General features: G+C 44.9%; 1 long non-coding RNA gene across 1 annotated transcript in view; it reads left to right on the forward strand.

Annotated features, from left to right (window-relative positions):
- Positions 1-20,091, forward strand: part of LOC109282985 (uncharacterized) — a 50,496-nt gene extending 30,405 nt beyond the window's left edge. Inside the window, exon 4 of the long non-coding RNA XR_009460461.1 lies at positions 19,971-20,091. This is a non-coding gene — a long non-coding RNA (uncharacterized LOC109282985). The remainder of the gene's footprint in view (positions 1-19,970) is intronic.
- The last annotated feature ends 2,290 nt before the right edge of the window (positions 20,092-22,381 follow it).

Genomic DNA, 22,381 nt, shown 5'->3' on the forward strand with positions numbered 1-22,381 from the left:
GCCACAGTTAACCAGTTTCGCCAAGAGGTGATCATGGGATACCAGATCGAAGGCTTTTTTAAAGTCAAGATATATGACATCAATCTCTTCTCCTTTGTCCAAGTGATTGGTCACCTGATTATAAAAGGAAATAAGATTGCTCAAGCACGATCTACCCGTAACAAATCTGTGCTGGCTATCCCTCAGGATGTTGCCATCAGCCAGTCTGTTAAGAATGGCCTCTTTGATAATCTTTTCTAAGATCTTCCCCAGGATAGAGGTTAGGCTGATGGGCCTGTAGTCTGCTGGATCCACTTTCCTCCCTTTCTTGAAGATAGGAACCACATTGGCCTTCTTCCAATCTTCAGGCAGTTCACCTAAGCACCAGGAGTTCTCACAGATCCGTGCCAGGGACTGAGCTATGATGCTAGCCAGATTCCTTGAGTACCCTGGGGTGTAAACTGGCAGGGCCGGCTGATGTGAATGTATCCAGCCTTTCAAGGTGTTCCTTCATAAGGTCAACATTGATGGAGGGTAAGAAATCTCCCTCACCTGGGCCTCCCTTTCCCATAATGGGCGGGGGCATCCCATGGGACTGATGAAAGACCAACACAAAGTACCCATTTAGCAAGCTGGCTTTTTCCTGGGCGTCGGTTGTCAGTTGTCCCATCTGGTTTAGCAGGGGTCCAATGTTGCCCTTGCTTTTCCTCCGGCTCCCCACATATCTAAAAAAACCAACTTTTTATCATCCTTGGTACTTGTAGCTAGTTGGAGTTCTGTCACAGCCTTGGTTTTCCTGGTTTGCTCCCTGCAGGTCTGGACCAGTGCAGAATCTTCCTCCTTGGAGGTGGATCCAGTCCTTCATCCTTTGTAGGTCTGTCTTTTTAGATGCAGGAGGTCCGCTAGTTCCCTGCAGAGCCACAGGGGCTGCTGTGCCATTTTGCTGCCTTTCCTCCGAGATAGGATAGACTTTGCTTGTGCATCCAAGATTGCTCCCTTTAGGAGCAACCACTTTTCCTGGACTCCCCTCCCCTTTGGGCTGAGGTCCTTTAGGGCCTCACTGACAAGCCTCCTGACTTTGTCGAAGTCAGCTTTCCTGAAGTTGAGGACATCTGTATTGCTGACTGACTTGCCAGCTTTACAGTGGATGGTGAAGGTGATCAGCTCGTGGTCACTGTCACCCAGCTTCCCTTCAATCGTTAGGTCACTGTGTAGCAGGGCACTAAGGTGCCTGCTACTTGGAGAGCTGGGATAACTCATCAGGTGCTGGTTGCTAAGGCAACTGGAGGGAACTAGTGACCCACACCTGCCTAGCCAGCTGACAAGAAGGGGCAGGGTCTGGCTCCTATATAAACCACAGGCAGGAGGCCAGGAAGCAGTGCCTTGCTGGCAGACAAAGGGAAAGGAGCTCTGCCTGAGTGAGGAGATGGAAGAGCCCTGAATGCATCAGCCGCTGGAGACTGGTAAAGGATGGAGCACCCTAGGGGTGGCTGGATTAATGTTATAGCTGGACAGCTGGAGTTTGCATTGTAGCCCAGGACCTTGTGTTCTGTTTGCTGTTTGTAACCAGTGGTTTGGGTGAGGCTATTAGGGGTTGGAGGAGGCCTCATAGGGGACCTGCAGCAGTGTGGGAACTCTAGCCCCAGAGAGAGAGGGGGCAGCAAGAAGCCCCAGAGAGAGAGAGGGGGCAGTGAGAGACAGGGCCACAGAGAGCCTGAGCACCAGAAAGGGCACAGAGAGAGACCGAACAACGTCAGTTACATCTGTGAGGCTTGGGGCGTGGTACAGGGGTGGTAGGAGCCATGCATAGCCCATAAGGCTGGGGTGTACAGTACACCCAATACAGGAAAAGAACTAGTGATAACAGGAGAACCGTGGACAAGAGGATGAAAGGCAGCCTCCCTATAAAATATAGATATGAGATCAAAGTCGTGGCGGGCGAGAATTTGAGGGTGCTTGTCGGCAACTTGGCACGGTAAAGAAGGCAGCAGGGGAGAGCACGGCGACCCTGACCTCCCTCCTGTTACACACTGATTAGGTTGTCCCTCATTGCCAGAACCAGGTTGAGCAGCGCTTTACCTCTTGTTGGCCCATAGACTTCTAGCATCAGATAGAGCTGATCCACGCATGAGAGAAAGCTTTGCGACTTCTCGAATTTGGCCGAGTGCTCTTCCCATGAGTAGTTGAAATCTCCCATGACATCCATGCACTGGGAGCATGCAGCCTCAGCCAATTCCCTGGCAAACCCCACCACTATGTCCCCTGTGCTATGTTCCCCATGGATTTTAACCCAAAGGGTCTCAAGTCATCCACCCTGGGTGCCAATGTCAGCTTGAAGAGACACGTAGCTTTCCTTGACATACAGAGCTACACCCCCGCCCCTTTTGTCCACTTGATTTCTCCTGTACAGGGGTATAGCCATCTATAACTGTGGCCCAGTCATGGGTGGAGTCCCACCAGGTCTCTGTTATCCCTATGACATCATCGTTATTTGTGTTAAGTATGAGGACAAGTTACTCCTGTTTGTTCCCCAAGCTCCTGGCATTTGTATACCTATGGGGGCCCTTTGCCTTGCCTACAGCTCGCTCCAGGGCCGGGGCAGGCTTGGGCTCCCTTAAGTGCCTTGGCCTGCTGGCTTTGCAAGGGTTGCCCAGCAGGCCAGCAGTGGCAGTGGTCCCCCTCCATCCCCCGGAGGGCTTAGTTTAAAGCCCGGTGGAGCAGGTCAGCCAGTCTGACTGAGAAGAGCCGCCTCCTCCCCAACGGAGAGAGGTGGAGGCCATCCCTTCCCAGAAGCTCACTGCATCTCTCACCAAAGAGCAGACTGTGGTCATGGAAGCTGAAGCCTTCCCGATGACACCAGTGCTGCAGCCTTTGGTTCACTACCTTGATCCTCCTCTCCCTCCTCGGCCTGTAGCCTGAAACTGGGAGGATCGATGAAAACACCACCTGCACCTTCAACCCCTTAAGCCCCAATCCCAAATCCCTGTAGCGCTTCATGACCCAGCTGAGAGCACTCTGAGCTGTGTCATTTGTGCCCACATGGATAAGGAGCATAGGGTAGTGGTCAGTGGGCCGGAGGAGCTCAGGGATCTTCTCCACAATGTCTCAGATTCGGGCTCCTGGGAAGCAGCAGACTTCCCAGGCTAAGAGGTCGGGTTGGCAGATTGCCCCCTCAGTCCCCCTCAGGATGGAGTCTCCTATGACAAGCACTTTGCATTTTGTCTTGGGGAGAGCGGGGGCAGTAGTTACAGTGGAGCCTGTGTTGCCTGCGGGAGCTGGCAGCTTGGCAGGCTCTGCTGGGGCTGCAAGAGGTTCTTACCTGTTGCAAAGCTTCAGCAGGGCGGGGACCTTGGTGTGGCGGGCCTTGGGGCCCTTAACCACCTTGGTCCACCCCCTTGGCTGAACAGCATGGGAGGTCCCCAAGTCCTCCCTTGGCCTGGAAGGAGACCTTGGTCTACCCTCTGCCTGCAGGGGGAGAAGGGCCTGGTAGTAGGAGTCTATATCCTGCTCACCATCCCTGATGGCATGTAGTCCCTGGACTGTGGCCTGGAGCTCCTCCAGCTGGCATGCCAGAGACCCCAAAAGGGAGCAGACTTCACAAGGGGAGTTGGCCATGCTCTTGGACCCCAGAGCCTGAACAAGTGTCAGGCAGCCCCCGCAGCCAAGGGTCAGAGGCTCCATCTGTGTGGAGCCTAGAACCATGGGCTCCGTCTAGGTGGAGTACTCTGAGGAGCCAGAGGGGATGGGGTGCAGACCCTGAGGGGACCTTTGGGTTGTGGCATGTGCCCATCTGCATGATGCTGCTGCTAGGCTGGCTGCGGCTGGGACAGCCTACCCTGGGGGGGGCTCACTGGCAGGGCCTCGGGCCCTCATGCTCACCCTCCTGCGTGAACTTCCACGCTAACTCATGCGCTGGGTCCGGAAGCATGCCTGTTTGTGCATCTTGTTCACGAGGCTCCAGTCGTGAGGCTCCCTAGGGGTCTGAGTGAAGTAGGAGCTGGGGTGGGGCGAGGCCCTCCTCGGCTCCACTCAGCCGCCCCACTACTGGGCTATGTCCCTCCCACCACAGGCCCCACTTACCTCCGGCAGTGCTGGGGGTCACTGGGGTACTTTGCAGTCACTGGGGGGGCCTCGGGGTGGGGGGGCATGATGGGCTTACACCCATTCATCTCATGCCACTCCTGGGGCCAAACTGAGGTTGTATTCCAATTGGTAGGCCCTTTTAAACTCCACATATGTGCAGTGGACCCGCCACTGGCAACTTGCTGGTCCCTGTCAAGGGGGGCCCTACCTGGGACTTTGGGGGATCCTGATCTTCCAGAGAAGGACTGGTAAGCATCCTCTCCCCCCTCTTCTCTCTCCCCTCTCTCTCCCTGGGGGGCTGGGCCAAGTAGGAGCCAGGGCAGGGCGAGGCCCTCCTCAGCTCCACTCAGCCACCCCACAGCTGCTCTATGTCCCTCCCACCATGGCCCCACTTACCTCTGGCAGTGCTGGGGGTTGGCGGGGTGCTCCATGGTCACTGGGGGTCGCTGGGGAGCCTCGGGGTGTGGGGGTACGATGGGTTTACACCTATGCATCTCATGCCGATCCTGGGGCAAAACTGAAAGCACTCTACAGCTATGCCCTAACAGAAGTACGTGATTGCTGAGTGCTTTAAAAGTTCTCAATCACATGATAAATTAACCCTCAGTTAATGAGGCTTCAAATGAAGATGCTCCAATGTAGAGCACCTTCATTAACTTCTGTCTGTCCCTGTGTGCAGTCAGGGCGGGCCTGATGCAGCCCAGCCCTACCCCAGTGATGTCTTTAGAAAGGTAGGAGGAAGAGGGAGGCGGAAGGAGCTGTGGGCTGGGGTTTGCCAAGCCCATAGCTCCCTCCCCTCCCCTTTCCCCCCTCCTATTTTGCAGACAACACTGGAGCCGGATGAGGTGGGGCTAGGGGACAGAGGCTGCAGGCAGCTCCTCCTGGATCAGCTCCAAAGTGGAGCTCAATCTCCCAGTCCCTGAACCAACAGTGAGTATCTCTTGGGTTGAGGGGGCACTCTAACTCAGCATTTTCTGTGAAGTGCCATAAGTTAGAGTGTGGGAGCTGCATGATAGAGTGACTGTGCCAGTGACATGATAGAGTCAGTGCCCTCAATGATACAGTGACTGTGTCAGTGGCACTTAAGCTATGATAAACCAACTTTCTACATTGAACCTGGCAAGCAGTTATGAGCTGCAGACTTTCCTGAGTTCCTGTCAGTTTGGACTGAGTCTCCTATTTTGAATAATGTTAGGACTTTAGGTTAAGGTGGTCTCCCAGAAGTCCAACAGTGACTTTTCTTCATGTTTTAATAATCAGTTTGAAACTTCTCAAGGCCAGTAGGATAGTACTGTTTGTCCTGTTCATTGGTCATTGAAGATCTACCCTGTGCGTGTATGGAAGTTATAATTTTTCCTGTCATAAAATGATGGTGTTCAAGTTTCAACATCCCCTTCCTTCTGAACCCACAAAGAAATTTAGTCACTTGCAGCTTTTTACTTAAGTTCATGAGCCTCTGGCTATAAGGATCATGTTTCTTCACATGCACCACTAGTTGCTGTGGCTTGAATGCCAAAAATGGCTCTAAAATATTGTTCTTGTCTTTCAGGGAGACAATGAGAATCTCTTAAGAGGGAACACAACGGAAAGGGATATGGGAAAATATAAACAAAAAAAACAGAGAGAACTAAAACATACTATCAGTGGTGCTACATATAGAACAAAGCTGCTTGTTGCTAACAAGAATCTCTAGAGCTAGTTTAGACCTCTAGATTTTGTGTGTCTCAAACCCTGGACTACTCAGTTAGAGTATACATTTTAGATGGATGGAACTTCACTCCATATTCTTCCTGGCTAAGTGACATTTGCAGGCTGCAGAAAAACTGCTGCCTTGAATGTAAGTGGCACTTGGTAATGCATCACTTTATACTGCTAGAAGATCAAGTTGTTTCCATGGCATAAGTATAGCTGTTTTGTCAGGCAAACAGTAAACTAGGCTGCCTTAGTAGAGATGGACACAGTATATAATACTATCTCACAGCAGGAATGTTGTTGAGTGAGAGGATAAATCTAATTAAATGAGCTGGATGTTCTCAGCTACCACACAGGGTAGGTTTACACAACCTCTAAACAGAGCAGGTGCCATAGTGCTGTGTGGCATATGCTCTCCAAAAACACTAAACCCCCAACTGGATGTAATATAGCTGTCATACAGAAGTGCTGAATGTGTGCCAACTAATAAAACCAAATGGAGAATTTAAGATGTGCACAGCACTACTCCAAGGCACTACTCTACTTTACATCTGTTTCAGGGTTCAGTGCACCACGTGCAATGTTCTTCACTATGGCACTTAATTCACTAAAGGGCTGAATTAATAGAGAAGCTGTTTTGCAAAATGATTTTACCTCCATAAAAGCTTTGCTGAGGAAAGTTCCATGCTCATTATCCAGGCTTTTGACATACTTTCCTGCAGATTGTTTCAATAGCATTTGGGTCTTTCATCAACCACAATGCCTTACAGTATTGTCCCAGCGTATCAGCCAGGCACACACAGGTCTTTGGGATATCAGCCTTTTTTGGCAGAAAGATGCATCCTGACAGAGAGAGCATTTGGTTACCACTATTGCTACTTGGTTCTGTCAGGTTATTTTACCTAAAAAAGGTAAGTCTCATACCTAACATTTACTTTTGTATCCAGTGCTGGTTCTTTCACTTCTGTCAATTCATTGTTTGCCAATAGAGTTGGGTAAAACATTTCAGCTGTTATTTTGTTTGTATTTGTTTTTTATCCCTGAAAATGCACATTTGAGTTAACAGAAACAATTTGTGAATTAGCATCAATTTTGTTTAATTATTTTGGTGATTAAAAACTGAAAAACATTTCAAAGGAGTTGAAAAGATTTCAATACAATGTTTTGAAAACAACAACTTTTGAATCTATAATTTGAAATTTTCATTTTTAAATTATACCTCAGTATTTTTTTTAATCTTATTTTTTTAAGTTAAGGCCTTTTAATTGGACAATTTAATTGGCATTTTAATTGGCTCTAAACCAAAGTTTTTTTTTTTTTATTCTGTTTGCAAAAAGCTTAAAAAAATAATTTCAGGTCAACTGCAAATGGAAAAAAACATGGGTTATTCACATAGCTGCAGTACCCAACTGAGCAAGCTCAAGGAGAAATATTTCTGATGTAGTCAGTAGGTATTCAAAGAGTATTAAAAAGAAAGAAGGGAATCAAGTAGGTTTACTAAAATGTTAAATAATATAACTTTTCTGGGGACAACAGTTCCCCAGTGGCTATGTCAGGATGGTGTTGAAAGCATACTCTACAATAAAGAGTGCAATATAAATGCATAAATCTGTTTCTGTTAAAAGGATTCAGAGATGTTTAATAAAGTCTAGTAAAAAGTCTAGTATTATAAAAAGAGCTTTACAGATATGATTTTTTTTTTTTGATCAGTCTTTGAGTCCATCTAACATATGATAGGTCTGGGATGGATGTAGAAAGTGGGGCTATTCTATTAGGAAGTAAGAAGCCCTTTTATTCAGTAAATACAAAGTGAAGATCCTGATTCAGTTACCTCATATTATGTTGTTATACTTAGGCAAGATTACACACAGCCCTAGTAGATTTAACTTTTATACTGAGAATTAGAATGTTTTGCTTGTCGAGAGGCACATCTACACGTGCCCCTATGGCGCCATTGTTACTGTGCCGTCATTTTTAGTACTTCCTTTTGGAAGTACTAAATGATGATGTGGTAACAGCCTGTACTGCACTGTGCCAGCAGCGCCCAGTTATTTTTAGCCACTATGTTACCATAGTAACACACTATACCGAGGGAGTGCATTGCTACCGTGATGTAGCTGCAGCATCACGGTTTGTGCCTGCAGATGCTGCGTCGCTGTAGCGTGTTGCAACGGTGACAGCATCACATGTATATGCACCCAAGGAATACAAAATTATTTCAGGTTAGCTAGGCTAACATTATATCTAGATAGCTAGGCTAAGTAAGAAAGGAAAATCTGTGGATTCTCTGCCCAAATAATAGCAACCTAATCTGTAACTCTCCAACTGCATGTCTACTGTAGGTAAGATGGGGAATTCTAATAATATTTGTATACTTGATTAAAGAATTTGAAATTGGTAGATTTTGACCTTTGGTCTGAGACAAGACTCAAATTTTGCAATTTTTAGTTTACATGAAAAAGGTTTTGATCAGTTCTAAAAATACTGACTTAAAATAATTGATTGTTTCCCTTTAAACATGAATTACTACAAAAGAAATAAGGTGAAGAACAGTAAGCACATCAGCCACCCAAGACTAAAGAAATCAGTTCTTTCCCAAGTGTATTTGTGGTAGATTTGACCTAAAGAGTTTTTAATGTTTGTTTCCTTGTTTGTTGAAATGTACAAGCCAGTGGGAGAAAACAGATTTTAACCTTTTACCACAGTAGTTCTTTTCATAAGTAAAACCAAGATAAAACTACCATCTCCATACCCTCTAGTGGGAGATAAGTACAGCAAGGTCAAACCTTTTTTGTTGCCAGAAAGGTGGATTACTGAAGAGAGATTTTTCTCCAAAAAACTCTTTTCAGTATCCTAAGAATTTTGTTTTCCTTCTGTTTTAGAACCAAGATACCTACTTAATAGTCTTTCTTCAAGAGATGTGAACTTGACATTTATCTAAGGTTTTAACATGATTATATAAATCCATACATTTATATAGTGTTTTGGAGAAATAAAAAAAGATTAATTCTGACCCTAAGAACTAGCCTAATCCTGCAAACACTTCCACATGTAGGTTATTTAAGGCATGTGCTTTAGGATAATGGGGTGGAAATGTCTGCATGATCTGGAACTGTATAAAAGGGCCCTGCCAATACATTCAAATTAAAGCTGGATAGAAACCAGCTATAGTTTGCTACATATATTCAAGCACAAACTTTGTAATTGGTTGGCTCTTTCTATAGCTGGATAGTCTTTTTTTGTGGTGTGATAATTACTTTGCACGTGTGGTTGCTCTAAACTTATTATATGATTAACTAGTTAATTGCAAAATATATGTAACAGTAGCAGGGGGTTAAGAAAAGAGAGAAGCCAAAGCAAACATTATCTCCTCAGACACATTTTCAGAAAAGTAAGCAGGAAAAAGACCTGCACAGAATAAAGAACAAAGTTGTAAAAACAAATCAAAACATTGTGAACAGAAAAAACACATGAATGTCTCTAGAGAAGCTGAAGTGGCTGCTGAAAGAGGTGATAGAAGCTTGTTGAATTGATAAAGTGGTTTACTAATTGGTAATTTCACACCAGCTGGAAAGCCTGTCCAGGATAAATAAGGAGAAGCCTATGTTGCAGCCCTGTCCTGACACACACCATATGAACTCTGCATGTGCTGGCTCCTAAGCTAGAAACAGTATATCTGTGTTAATGCAGCACTCCATCCAAGTAGGAGGCTCTGGTGAGAGACGATGCTTTTCAGCCTGTCTGTAGGGCTACAGTAATGCTCTATATTGCTTCCAGGTCCAGAACTCATGCGTATGGAGGTACCACGGTATGTCTCTGTTCAGCACTGCCTTGCGCTGGGTAGACATGCCCAGGGAACATGGGTTTCTAGAGATGCTAAACACAGTTGATACCAAAAGTAAATTATTTCTTTGACAAAATTTTAAACAGTCAGAACTAGACACAGAAGCATCTTGCATCACAGATAAGGGAGCAAAAGACTCAATAAGAAGGTAAAACCAGAGATAGCTGCACATAAACATCGTCAGAGAAATTTTGATTTCTTGAAATTATGACACCAATGATAAAATCAATGAACTTTTCAATAAAGTAGGGGAGCAGGAAAAGGCTCCAAAACAATGGGAAAATGATAGGTAATGTAAATAACTACTATAGGCAAGCCATTGAATTCCTTTAATTGGCTAGCAGTCTTCTGCAGCACTGTCTTAAACTGGGAATACAGGAAGTAATCAATTAAAAACAAAGGCTGAATAATCTGGTTTTACCAGATTTTTACCCTAATAATAGTAATTAATGAGAGAATTGAACATTAAAGAGCTCTCAAAAGCTTCAGAGATTTTTTTAAAGGTAACATTTGGTTGCTTCCATTCCAGTTCCATTCTCCCAATACCATATGTGAGTAGTAATATTCAATCACCTGTGTTTTCTTATCACAATTCTTAATTTTTCAATATGATCAGACTCATGTCAATACTTTCCAGTTCCATTTCTAATGTTCTTATTGTTTACAAATTGAAAAAGTCATCCAATTTATGGGACAAAGATTTTTTTTTCTACCTTTCTTTTTGAAAAGAACCTGTCCTTTCCCAGGAGGGGAAATGGAGTCCAGCCATTTTTGTTACACATATGTCCAGATGGGGTGTGCCTCAGCTGCTGCTGGACATAGCTGAGATGTTCTGCTATTTCCATCTGGAGGACAGGTGAACTTTGTCAGTGATGCTGATATATGGATCAGCTGAAAGAGGATGATAGCAGGGCACCTGGCACTTTTCTCAGACATCGAATGCAGCATACACATTATACCTCAGTGTCCACTAGTTTACAGATTCTCTGCTTCCAGGACTGGCTCTAGCAAACACATTTCAGAAGATTACTTATGTCACACAGTTCTATTTTAATGCTTTGAACCTCCTGAATGATTAAAAACACATTTAACTTTAAAGCAAAACTGCTAAAATCAACCCTGTTTTACATGTAATGAAATGTGCATTCTCATATTCTCAAGTCATCATATGTAAAACACAAAATATTTTTAAGCTGAACCTTCAGAATAACAGATGGTGGAGATGCCTCATGATGAAGACAGGCTTGGACTGAAATACCTGTGCACATGTAACAGCCTGTATCTGAAATCTAAATTAAATGATTCAGTTATTGCTTCAAGAAATGTTCCTATTAGTTACTTAGTGAGCCAAATTATAACTGGCAACACATATGGTAAAACAGTTACTTTTTCTGGCAACAGTGTTACTTTTTTCTCAGCCTCTCACTTGAATACACATCTTGATTCCTTTGATTTCTTATTAGGATGGCTTTAATAGCTGAAGACTATCTATTTCCTAATAGCCCTAGTGAGGGAACAGAGCCTCACTTTGTTAGATGTTGTACAGACATAGTAAAAAACAAAACAAAACAAAAAACCAGTCCCTCCCTTAATGACTTACAGCCTGGAAAACTAGAAGATACAAAATGTGTAGAAAATAGTGGAGTGGAAGAGAAGGTAGATAAAAGTAGTGAGAACATAAGCATGTTCTGGACAATAAGCAGCAATCATGTCTCATGTCAAAAGTCATTTCTGTCTCCCCAGACTTAGTGACAACATGTTGGATCTCATATTGCCTTACTAGACTTTGGATCAAGCCCTGCATTGGTTGTGTTTGGACATAAGTACAAATCTTACAAATAGGACTAGAAACTATATTTTAAAGACAATTAACTGAAACTTATGCAGCTTCCAAAGCAGCTGTGAGATGGACTGCTACCACTACCCAGCTTGTACCCGATTCCCAAAAATATATTTGGCAGCAAGTACATGCCATGATGAGAATGCCAGTGGAGCTGTATTTTAGGAATTCCCTATAGCATAGGGTTAGATTTTTGGAAATAACTAACTATTGTGTGTCACAGATCCACTGTACATTAAAATTCAATGTGTAATGAAAATAACAGGTTCCCAGAAATTGCTCCAGACTTTTTTTTTTTTTTTTTTACCAATGAATTAAATTGCATTGTCCTTGTTAAAATCTCTACTTGGACTAAAATGCCTTAAACTGAGCAGCTGGGAAGTTTCCTTGAGAGAAGAGTAGCAGTCTGAAAGAAGCATAAAGTGCTCTTTCCTTCACAGCACTGACCTCTGCTTTCTTCAGAGAAGCATCAGCATCTGTTGTTCTAAAAATATAGTCTGCAACTGATGATCTTTTTAACATACCTTAGTCTTTGTAACTACACTGCTGAAATACACTGAAACCTCTTAGCAAGAGAAAGAACAAGTTATCACTGCTCATTTTGTCTCAGTGGAGAGTGGCATGAGGAAAAGAGAGAAGTGAACAATGCTAGTTACTTTTTAAAATGCATACCAGTAGGTGGTTTCATGCAGTAAAACAAATGGCATAATTTTTCCTCTCAATTTTTCATGCTAAAGACACATGAAGAATAGTCTTGCTAATATATGAATAATGGAGGGTGCATTGCTGTCTGTATTGATAGCAACTTTCTCCCATTGCTCTATTTTCAAAATTATAGAGCAGAGAATAATAAAAGTAAGGGTTTCCTTTTTATCTTTTAATGTAGTGTGGTTCTACATTATGGCAGGATTTCTGTTGCTGCGCTTTAGGAAACAGAAGATACAGAAGAACATAGCTATGAAGATATAAAGAGTAGTGCAAAGGGTTAGTGGAGCTGAGTAGTACAGCAATCAGTATGAAAATACCATCTGGCTTTGTGATGAGAGTACTTTCTTGGGCTTTGTAGTCGCTGTTCTAATGAATATTTAATATCAAATACTTTGAGTATATATTGAATCAGAAACTAGGATTCAGGTCTTCCTTCTCCTGAGCATCCTACCCTCTAAGCTAGAGAGTCATTCTCTTTCCCTCTTCAAAAGAATATTAATTCCATGTAAAATTGGACAGGAAAGATTGAGAAAATCCCTGCCACAATATGCTCTATACCCTAGTGATTAAATTACCCTCCTCTCCTAGGACATGGATGATGTAAGCTGAAATTCCCTCAGGCTGGGGAGGGTTTTGAACCAGGGTCTCCTGGAATAGGATTGATTGGATAGAGGGGTAAGGACATAGACCTTGTGAGAAAAGGACTGACTTGGAAGATACTAACAGCTATGACTCCCAAGAAGAGATAGGCTTCTCCCTGCAGCCTGGCATAAAGGCACAGCTATACCTCTCACTTATTGTACCAGATAATGCTGAAACATGCTGTGCTGCTCTGCGTGTACTATCTCTCAACCTGGAAGTGGTGTGCCTACATTAATGTGGTGTTGAGCCAGGAAAATGAGTTGTACTGCTGCCACAGTAATATCAAGTACAGACATAACATAAGGCTCTCTGAGGAGGAAGGTTTAAGGCATATCCCTCTCCTTAGTAACTCTCCACTCAGTGGCTCAGATTTGTGCACCCCTTTTATTAGCTCTTTAGCTCTTCCCACACATTGTACAGGCAGCCTAGGAATATAAATCCTTTCTAGACTTTTACAGCTGTAATAAATCAAACTGTATAATCATGCCATTTTCCTGGTTCAGGAGTCAGTTTTGCCCCACCTGGGCCTTGAGCCAAATGATATTTAGCAGAAGTCCTATATTTAAGGAAGAAGAGTTTTTGTGCTTGGTTAATTTTAAAATATTTGACTCTGCTTGGTTTTTGGCTCTTGGAATGAGATGTCAGATTAGGGATTAGGGAGAAAAATCCAGAGATGCAGTCGGAAGTGCAAGACAGCCAAAACAGATGATGAATGTAAATGTATCATATGGATGTCACTCTTGCATGTGAACATATATATTTGATTCTGGCTTTCAAATCATGTTGACAAAGATAAATAGAGCAAGATGATTTATACTCTGGAACTGACATTTTAATGTGATTAGCATCAGAACAGAAGAGTATATTGACAGAACAATAGCTGTCATATGATGTAAAGAGTTTCTTAATTTAAAAAAAAAATAAGTTGCTCAGCTGAAAAAAGAACGCTTTTCTACTTAATGTGGCATAGAAAATGCAAAGGAGTTTTCATGCCAGGTGAACATATGTACGTAGGGAGCCAGTTAACAGCGAACAAAAATTAAGGAGGAGTCATATATCTTGCTCATGTTAAAATCTCTAGCAATTTTTCCAGAAATAAATAGCATCCAGCTTTTAGGACTTTACTGAACCCCACTCTCTCTTTCTCTCATGCACACACACACACACACACACACACACACACACACACACACACACACACACACACACTAATTAGGAAGCTGAAAGAAACAAATTAATTTGTTTGCAAATGAAGTCTTTTTGAAGTGGGTTGAATACATATTTATAGATTCATAGATGTTAGGGTCAGAAGGGACCTCAATAGATCATCGAGTCTGACCCCCTACATAGGCAGGAAAGAGTGCTGGGTTTAGATGACCCCAGCCAGATGTCTATCTAACCTCCTCTTGAAGACCCCCAGGGTAGGGGAGAGCACCACCTCCCTTGGGAGCCCTTTCCAGACTTTGGCCACTCTAACTGTGAAGAAATTCCTCCTAATGTCCAGTCTAAATCTGCTCTCTGCTAGCTTGTGGCCATTATTTCTTGTGACCCCCTGGGGTGCCTTGGTGAGTAGAGCCTCACCAATTCCTTTCTGAGCCCCCATGATGAATTTATAGGCAGCCACAAGGTCGCCTCTCAACCTTCTCTTGCGGAGGCTGAAGAGGTCCAGGTGCCCTAGTCTCTCCTCGTAGGGCTTGACCTGCAAGCCCTTAACCATACGAGTGGCCCTTCTCTGGACCCTCTCCAGGTTATCCACATCCCTCTTGAAGTGTGGTGCCCAAAACTGCATGCAGTATTCCAACTGCGGTCTGACCAGCGCCCAATAGAGGGGCAGTATCACCTCCTTGGCTCTATTTGTCATGCACCTGCTGATGCATGATAAAGTGCAGTTAGCTTTTCTGATGACTTCATCACACTGACGACTCATGTTCATCTTGGAGTCCACTAGGACTCCAAGATCCCTTTCCGCTTCCGTGCTGCCAAGCAGGTCATTTCCTAGGCAGTAGGTGTGCTGGACATTTTTCCTCCCTAGGTGCAGCACTTTGCATTTCTCCTTGTTAAACTGCATTCTATTGTTTTCTGCCCATTTATCCAACCTGTCCAGGTCTGCTTGTAGCTGTTCCCTGCCCTCTGGTGTGTCCACTTCTCCCCACAGTTTTGTATCATCCACAGACTTGGACAGAGTACACTTCACTTCCTCGTCCAAGTCCCTGATGAAGACATTGAAGAGTATCGGTCCAAGAACTGAGCCCTGCGGGACCCCACTGCCCACGTCCTTCCAGGTCGATACCGGCCCATCCAGCACGACTCTCTGGGTTTGACCCTCTAGCCAATTTGCCACCCACTGGACTGTGTAATCATCCAAGTCACAGCCTCTTAACTTATTCACCAGTGTGGGGTGGGATACTGTATCGAAGGCATTCCTGAAGTCTAAGTATACGACATCCACCCCTACTCCTGTGTCCAGGCATTTTGTAACCTGGTCATAAAAAGAGACTAGATTAGTCAGGCACGATCTGCCTGCTAATAACCCAGCATAATTTTTCCTGCTGGGATCTCACATATATGAGCCTTAATAATCTTTTCAAAGACTACCAAGGATGGAGGTGAGACTGATTGGCCTGTAGTAGCCTAGATCCTCCTTCCTCCCCTTCTTGAAAATAGGGACCACATTGGCCCTTTTCCAGCCCTCCAGGACCTGGCCCGTGCACCACAAGTGCTCAAATATTCCCGCCAGTGGCTGCGCAATGACATCAGCCAGTGCCTTCAGTACCCTCGGATGGAGCTCATCTGGGCCTGCCGACTTAAACGCATCCGGTCCTTCCAAGTGACTCTGCACCATCTCAGGGTCTACGCATGGTAGTCTGGCGCCCTGCTGCTGCCTCTCTACAATCCCATTGTGAGACTTGTTTTGCCCCTCATTTAGGAACATTGAGGCAAAGAACTCATTGAGGAATTTAGCCTTGTCCCCCCTGTCTGTCACCAATTGCTTTTGCCCATTCAGTAGTGGTCCTATTCCACCCTGGGCCTTCCTTTTACTCCCTATATATCTGAAAAACAATTTTTTGTTCTCCTTAACTTGGGATGCCATCCTCAGCTCCATGGTAGATTCGTAGATTCATAGATTCATAGATGTTAGGGTCGGAAGGGACCTCAATAGATCATCAAGTCCGACCCCCTGCATAAGCAGGAAAGAGTGCTGGGTCTAGATGACCCCAGCTAGATACTCATCTAACCTCCTCTTGAAGACCCCCAGGGTAGGGGAAAGCACCACCTCCCTTGGGAGCCCATTCCAGACCCTGGCCACTCGAACTGTGAAGAAGTTCTTCCTAATGTCCAGTCTAAATCTGCTCTCTGCTAGCTTGTGGCCATTATTTCTTGTAACCCCCGGGGGCGCCTTGGTGAATAAAACCTCACCAATTCCCTTCTGTGCCCCCGTGATGAACTTTGTAGGCAGCCACAAGGTCGCCTCTCAACCTTCTCTTGAGGAGGCTGAAAAGGTCCAGGTTCTCTAGTCTCTCCTCGTAGGGCTTGGCCTGCAGGCCCTTAACCATATGAGTGGCCCTTCTCTGGACCCTCTCCAGGTTATCCACATCCCTCTTGAATTGCGGTGCCCAGAATTGCACGCAGTACTCCAACTGCGGTCTGACCAGCGCCCGATAGAGGGGAAGTATCACCTCTTTGGATCTATTCGTCATGCATCTGCTGATGCATGATAAAGTGCCATTAGCTTTTCTGATGGCTTCGTCACACTGCCGACTCATGTTCATCTTGGAGTCCACTAGGACTCCAAGATCCCTTTCCACTTCCATGCCACCCAGCAGGTCATTCCCTAGGCTGTAGGTATGCTGGACATTTTTCCTCCCTAGGTGCAGCACTTTGCATTTCTCCTTGTTGAACTGCATTCTGTTGTTTTCTGCCCACTTGTCCAACCTGTCCAGGTCTGCTTGCAGCTGTTCCCCGCCCTCCCGCGTGTCCACTTCTCCCCATAGCTTTGTGTAATCTGCAAACTTGGACAGAGTACGCTTCACTCCCTCGTCCAAGTCACTGATGAAGACATTAAAGAGTATCGGTCCAGGGACCGAGCCCTGTGGGACCCTACTGCCCACACCCTTCCAGGTCAAAACCGACCCATCCACCACTACTCTCTGGGTGAAAGTGAGAGTCGGAGTTCTGAATCTAGTTCTTCCCCTTGGTGTGGGGGTCTGTAACAGACCTCTACCACCAAATCCCTTTCTCCTTGACTTCCATGTATCCTAACCCACAATCCTTCTACTTTCTCCTCCTCTGATTCCATTTTGATAAGGGTCGATTGTATAACGCTCCTTGACATAGAGCACAACCCCTCTCCCTGCCTTCTCCACTCTATCCTTTCTGTACAGCTTATAGCCCTTGATGTGTACCACCCAGTCGTGGGTAGAGTCCCACCAGGTTTCTGTTAGCCCCACTAAGTCGTAAGTGTTTTCTGCAAGCAGGAGTGCTAATTCATCCTGCTTGTTCCCCATGCTCCTACCATTGGTGTATAGACAATTGAGCCCTGTGACTGGCACCTTTGTTGCCCCCCAGCTCTGATGCCCAATGGGCCCCTTATTGCTTACCTGCTTATTGCTTACCTGTGCTGTACTGCTGGCTGTCCCATGGATTGCAGGTTCCTGATGTTCTCCTTCTTCTTCCTCCCCATCCCCCATCTGAGCTAGTTTAAAGCCCAATGTAGGAGATCAGCCAACCTGTTGAAGAAAAGACTTTTACCTTTCGCTAAGAGGTGAAGTCCATCGCGCCCCAGGAAGTCCTTTGCCAGGAAGTGTGGGTCGTGGTCCAGGAAGCCAATCCTGCACTATGGCACCAACTCCTGAGCCACAGGTTGACCTCTCTGATGCAGGCACTATGATGTCTACTGCAACCTCTGACCGGGAGGATGGATGAGAAGACCACCTGTGCCACTCTCTAAGCCTGGCCCCCAGAGCCCTGTAGTCACCCATGACATGGTCAGGACCACTCCTAGCCGCGTCATTGGTTCCCACATGGTTGAGGACCATGGGATAGTAGTCCGAGGGCCGGATCAGGTCAGGAATCCTTGTCGTGACATCCCGTATCTTGGCCCCTGGCAGGCAACACACCTCATGTGTCATGGGATCTGGGCAGCAGATGTTTCCCTCTGCTCCTCTCAGTAGGGAGTCGCCCACTACGATGACCCATCTCCTCTTTCTCCTGTAGCTTGTCTGGCCCTCAGCTTGCTTGGGGATGGATTGGGGTACCTCCCGTGCTGTTTCCTCCACCGCATTCTCCTCCAGTGCATCCAGGGCTATGTATCTGTTCCCCAACTGCACCAGTGGATCCATTTCTGCAGCAAGTGGCCTGGCCCTGGAGGTGACAGTTGTCCATCCTTCCGTATCAGCTTCGGGGCTTCTGCAGTCTGCTCCTCTGCTCTGTCTGGTGTCTGGCTTTACAGAGAAAGGAAGTACCCATCAATCTCCTCCTCAATTGCCTTGATCCGTCTCAGCCTGCTCACCTCTGCCTGGAGTACTGCTACCTGCCCTTCCAGTGCCTCAACCCTGGCACATGTGGGACGACCCCTGGCCTTCCCCCCCCCCCCAGGCTTCTGAGAACCCACCAGGCAACCCCTGCATGCAGGGTGCCCAGGTGCCACTGCCCCACCCCAAGGCTCTGTCTGGGTGGAGGCCTCAGAGGCTCCCCAGGCAGTGAGCAGCATCAGGGCAGGGTCCCTGACTGCTCTCCGAGTCACCACCCCCATCAAGATCCCCACATATTCTCTCCCCTGGAGAGTCACTGGCCCCCCCTGCTCTCCACCCTGCGCTAACACTGGTGCAAACTCTGGAGCAAACGCCGGCGTGCCCACACAGAGCACGCCTGTTTGCACAGTCTGTTAGTGTGCAGCTCGGGAGCATGGCTCTCGGCCTTCTCAGCTAAGAGGCTCCAGGGGGCTTCCCCTCCGGATCCTCTTCAGCTGTGCTGGCCTCTGCCCCTCTTACCTTTCTCACTGCTGTGCTGCTGCTGTTGTTGCCTTCGCTGCCTGGTAAGTCAATTGGGTACACGTATGCTGTTGGAACACGTGTACCTCCTCTGACTCAAGCCCCATTTAGCAAGACAGAAGTCTCATTGCTGAAATTTATGCAGGAATCTTTATTCGACCAGGTGGAAAGTGGAAAGTTTTTAATGAAAAGGACTAAATTTATTGCATTGTGGTACAAAGGAAGGCATAATTAAGTAGAGGCCAGTATTAGATTGGGAGGAAATTGTACTTCTGTATTTGACTTTTCAAAAAAAGAAATTTTAATTAAATGCTAGTATATATTTTAATTTATGACACCTTCACATAAAATCAGGTGAACTATAAGACTAAGCACAGACAGTCAAAAAGCCCAAGGCTGAATTGATTCAATCTTCACAGGTTAGTGTAAGTTGTGTAGACTGAACCAATAAGCAAGTGAATATAAATTCACTTTTGATTCCAGAAATGTAGCCACATATCTGGAATGGCTCAGGTGAGAACCTGGGGATGCTACAACATGCCTCACTGCTGAACTGGAGCAGATAGCTTGGGCCAGATTAGCCCACCCACCCTGTGAGGGAGGGTTGCCTGGGAGGTGCAAAGCATTCTGGGATGCTGAGGGACTGTGAGTTAACTTGAATCTGGAGGGGATATCTAGGACAGCAGTTCAATAAACTGATTTAAGCTAGATGAGTTAAGTCTGATACTATATCCACCCAGGTTTATCTTAAACTAGTTTCGGCCATTTTCAAAGCAGTTTATGTGTACTGGACTTCTGTTGTATTACAGATTTGAAACAATTTCTCATCACTTATACCAGTTTGTGTGTAATTTTTGTCCCTAGCCTAACTGGGGTGAGGTTTAATTTAGCTACGCCTCCCTTCCAGGGTCATGTCATATTTATAGCTTTGATAGAGGGGAGGGAAACATGACTGCCACTGCATTACTATGCAGTGAATCTGGTAAAAATCAATTATTATATTGCAGATTAAGTGTAGGGTTGACTGGAAGCAATCCTTACTCTTCCAGTTCTTTAGTAGACTCTTTTAGTTCTGTTTTTCACTCTGTTTTGAAAACTACCAATAAATATTAGTTTTGTTTTATTTAAGAAGAATTGGGATTTGACTGTTTTACCTGAGGACCTTGCTGATCTCTGTCTCTGCACACAGCAGATGGGCAAGGAGATAAATATGACCACCTTTGGAGAAAAAAACATGGGAAAGGCTGAAGTCTTTCCTATCAGTAAAAGAAGACTGAGAGCAAACTGTTGCAGGCAAAGGAGGCTCAAGTAATACAAAGGTATGAGACCTTATTACATAATATTATTAAGCAACAAAGTTTTAAAGGTGGCCAGGATAAGAGAAAATTTCTATTACTGTGTTGTGCAGAGTTGAAAGAGTGTTAGCACAACAACCAGTCTATTAAAGCTTTTTCACGTGGATCACAGCATGAATTATATATGAAAATGATCATACTGGAGTACATCTATAGAACACCTAGTCTTGTATGGTGTCTCTGGCAATGACCAATAAGAGAGGGTGCAAAAATCTGCAAAGAGGACACTTGTAAAATACCCTGACTGCAGAGGCGTTTTCTAGCTAACCAGTAACCATCATGGCCTGGCTTTATACCTTGTTGCATAAAGATTTATATTCCATAATGTAAAACTATCTGATTTTATCTTCTATAATGTAACAGAATAGTCTCATTATCCATATAATGGATAAACCATATAAATTCTCTAGGCCTTTTATGTCTTTTTTCCATTTGTTTTAAATAATTATCATATTCACACACAAAATGTAATTCCCCTTGTTAAAATAGCTGCAATGTTGTGACATAAACTGACAGAAACAAGTAAATCCCAAACTAATGTTCTCTCAGCCTCCTGTCTCTCACTAGTGCCAGGAACTGAAAAACAAGAGTCTATGTTTATACTTTTATAGTACTTGTGAACAGCAGGATTAACAAGCATAGCAAAAGTTGTGTAGGGCAGTGTTCCAATATTCTTACTCTAGTTTACTACCACCCAACTCTGTGAGTATTTGCAATTAAAATTACTAGGGTACTCATCTAGTAAGGTGCAAATGTCTGTCAGCTGGGTAACAGAATGTGTCCCTTAATGCTACCTGCAAATAGATCTTCCACAAATGTATTATTAAAACAATGAGACACAAGAATAGAAAGGAAGCCAAGCCCAGATTCACTTGTGCCCTTTTAATTTATTTAATTCTATTTTTGGAAAACTAATATCAGTACCTGCCTGAGACAAAGCAGATTGGTTTGAGTTTGGTGTTTTTTAATGGCTAAACTCTGGAAGAAGATTTTGTAATTGAAACCCATCTTTAATGATAGGGTTGTGCACAATGCCAACATAACACAGCCCCCACTTTGAAAGAAATAGCAATGCACTCCTGTTCATCTGGAGATGGATTGCTGCTGTATGACAAAGGACATCATTTCTACATAGTAAACTTACCCAGAAATAACATTTTCAAAAGAGGATGCAGTCACAAGCATGTTTAAGTGGAAAAAGGAACGAATTTGTGCTGCATTGTAGCTGACATTACAAAGGTTGTGACAGAGGTATAGCTAAAAAGTTTTGCACCCTGGGGAAAAGTGTTCAATCTTACTTGGCCCGGGGACTCAAAGATACCTATTGCTGCTGCTGTGTGGCTTTGTCTGCTTCTGGATGCTAGTGCCATGGCATGGGACTGCTACTGCCTAGCTGCTACTGTGTGGCATGAAGCTGCTGCTGCTGCTGCTGGGACTAAGACTCCTTGGGAGGCCACCATTATGGTGCCCTTTCTTGGTCAATGCCTGGGGCTGGTACTCTGCTCACCCACTCCAAGTTACACTACTGGGTTGAGAAACAATCAACTCCTATCATTCTCCAATGGTAAATGAAATCCCAGTACGGTCACATTTCGCTTTCATGTTGTGTGCTCATATTAATGGGAAAAACATCTGCTTCACCCCTAAACAAGGTTGGCTCTCAGCTTCTTTAGATTTGAGACACCCCTCAATTGACTCGGGGCACTCCTGGGAATATGTCAGCTTAGTTTTCACTTGTTTTTTGAGTTCAGAAACATAATGATGCCTTTTTTTCTATTACACAGAACCCAGAAAGACCATAATAGGTCAGAATGGTTTTAATATTAACCAGATTTAAATCTCTGGGTTTTCTTGCAAAACTTGCTTGAACACCTAACCATGCTAACATTGCATGGCACCCTATGGCATCTTTGAAAGGATCTCAACGTTCCCCCAGGTGCTGCAGCACCCTGGTTGAGAATAAGGACTCTAGAGGTTGCAGTGGTTTGTATGAAGTGCGCTCTGTAGTGTCTAAAGAGCCAATATGCACTTTAGGTAGTTGGATTTGTAGTTTGGTATGTCAGAGGTGTTTGTAGTTAGTGAGAAAGGTAAAGGAGAACTTTAACGTATGAGGAAGGAAAATAACTCTTCTAAGCAGGGGATGCAAGGATGATTGTGTTAACTAAACAAGGGGGGGGGGGGGGAACCTGAAGAATTTCAGCAAGTAGGAGAGGCCTTGTGTCCATGTAACTTATTTTAATAGTTAGGA

This window comes from Alligator mississippiensis, chromosome 3, assembly GCF_030867095.1.
Source record: "Alligator mississippiensis isolate rAllMis1 chromosome 3, rAllMis1, whole genome shotgun sequence".
NCBI classification, from domain to species: Eukaryota; Metazoa; Chordata; order Crocodylia; family Alligatoridae; genus Alligator; species Alligator mississippiensis.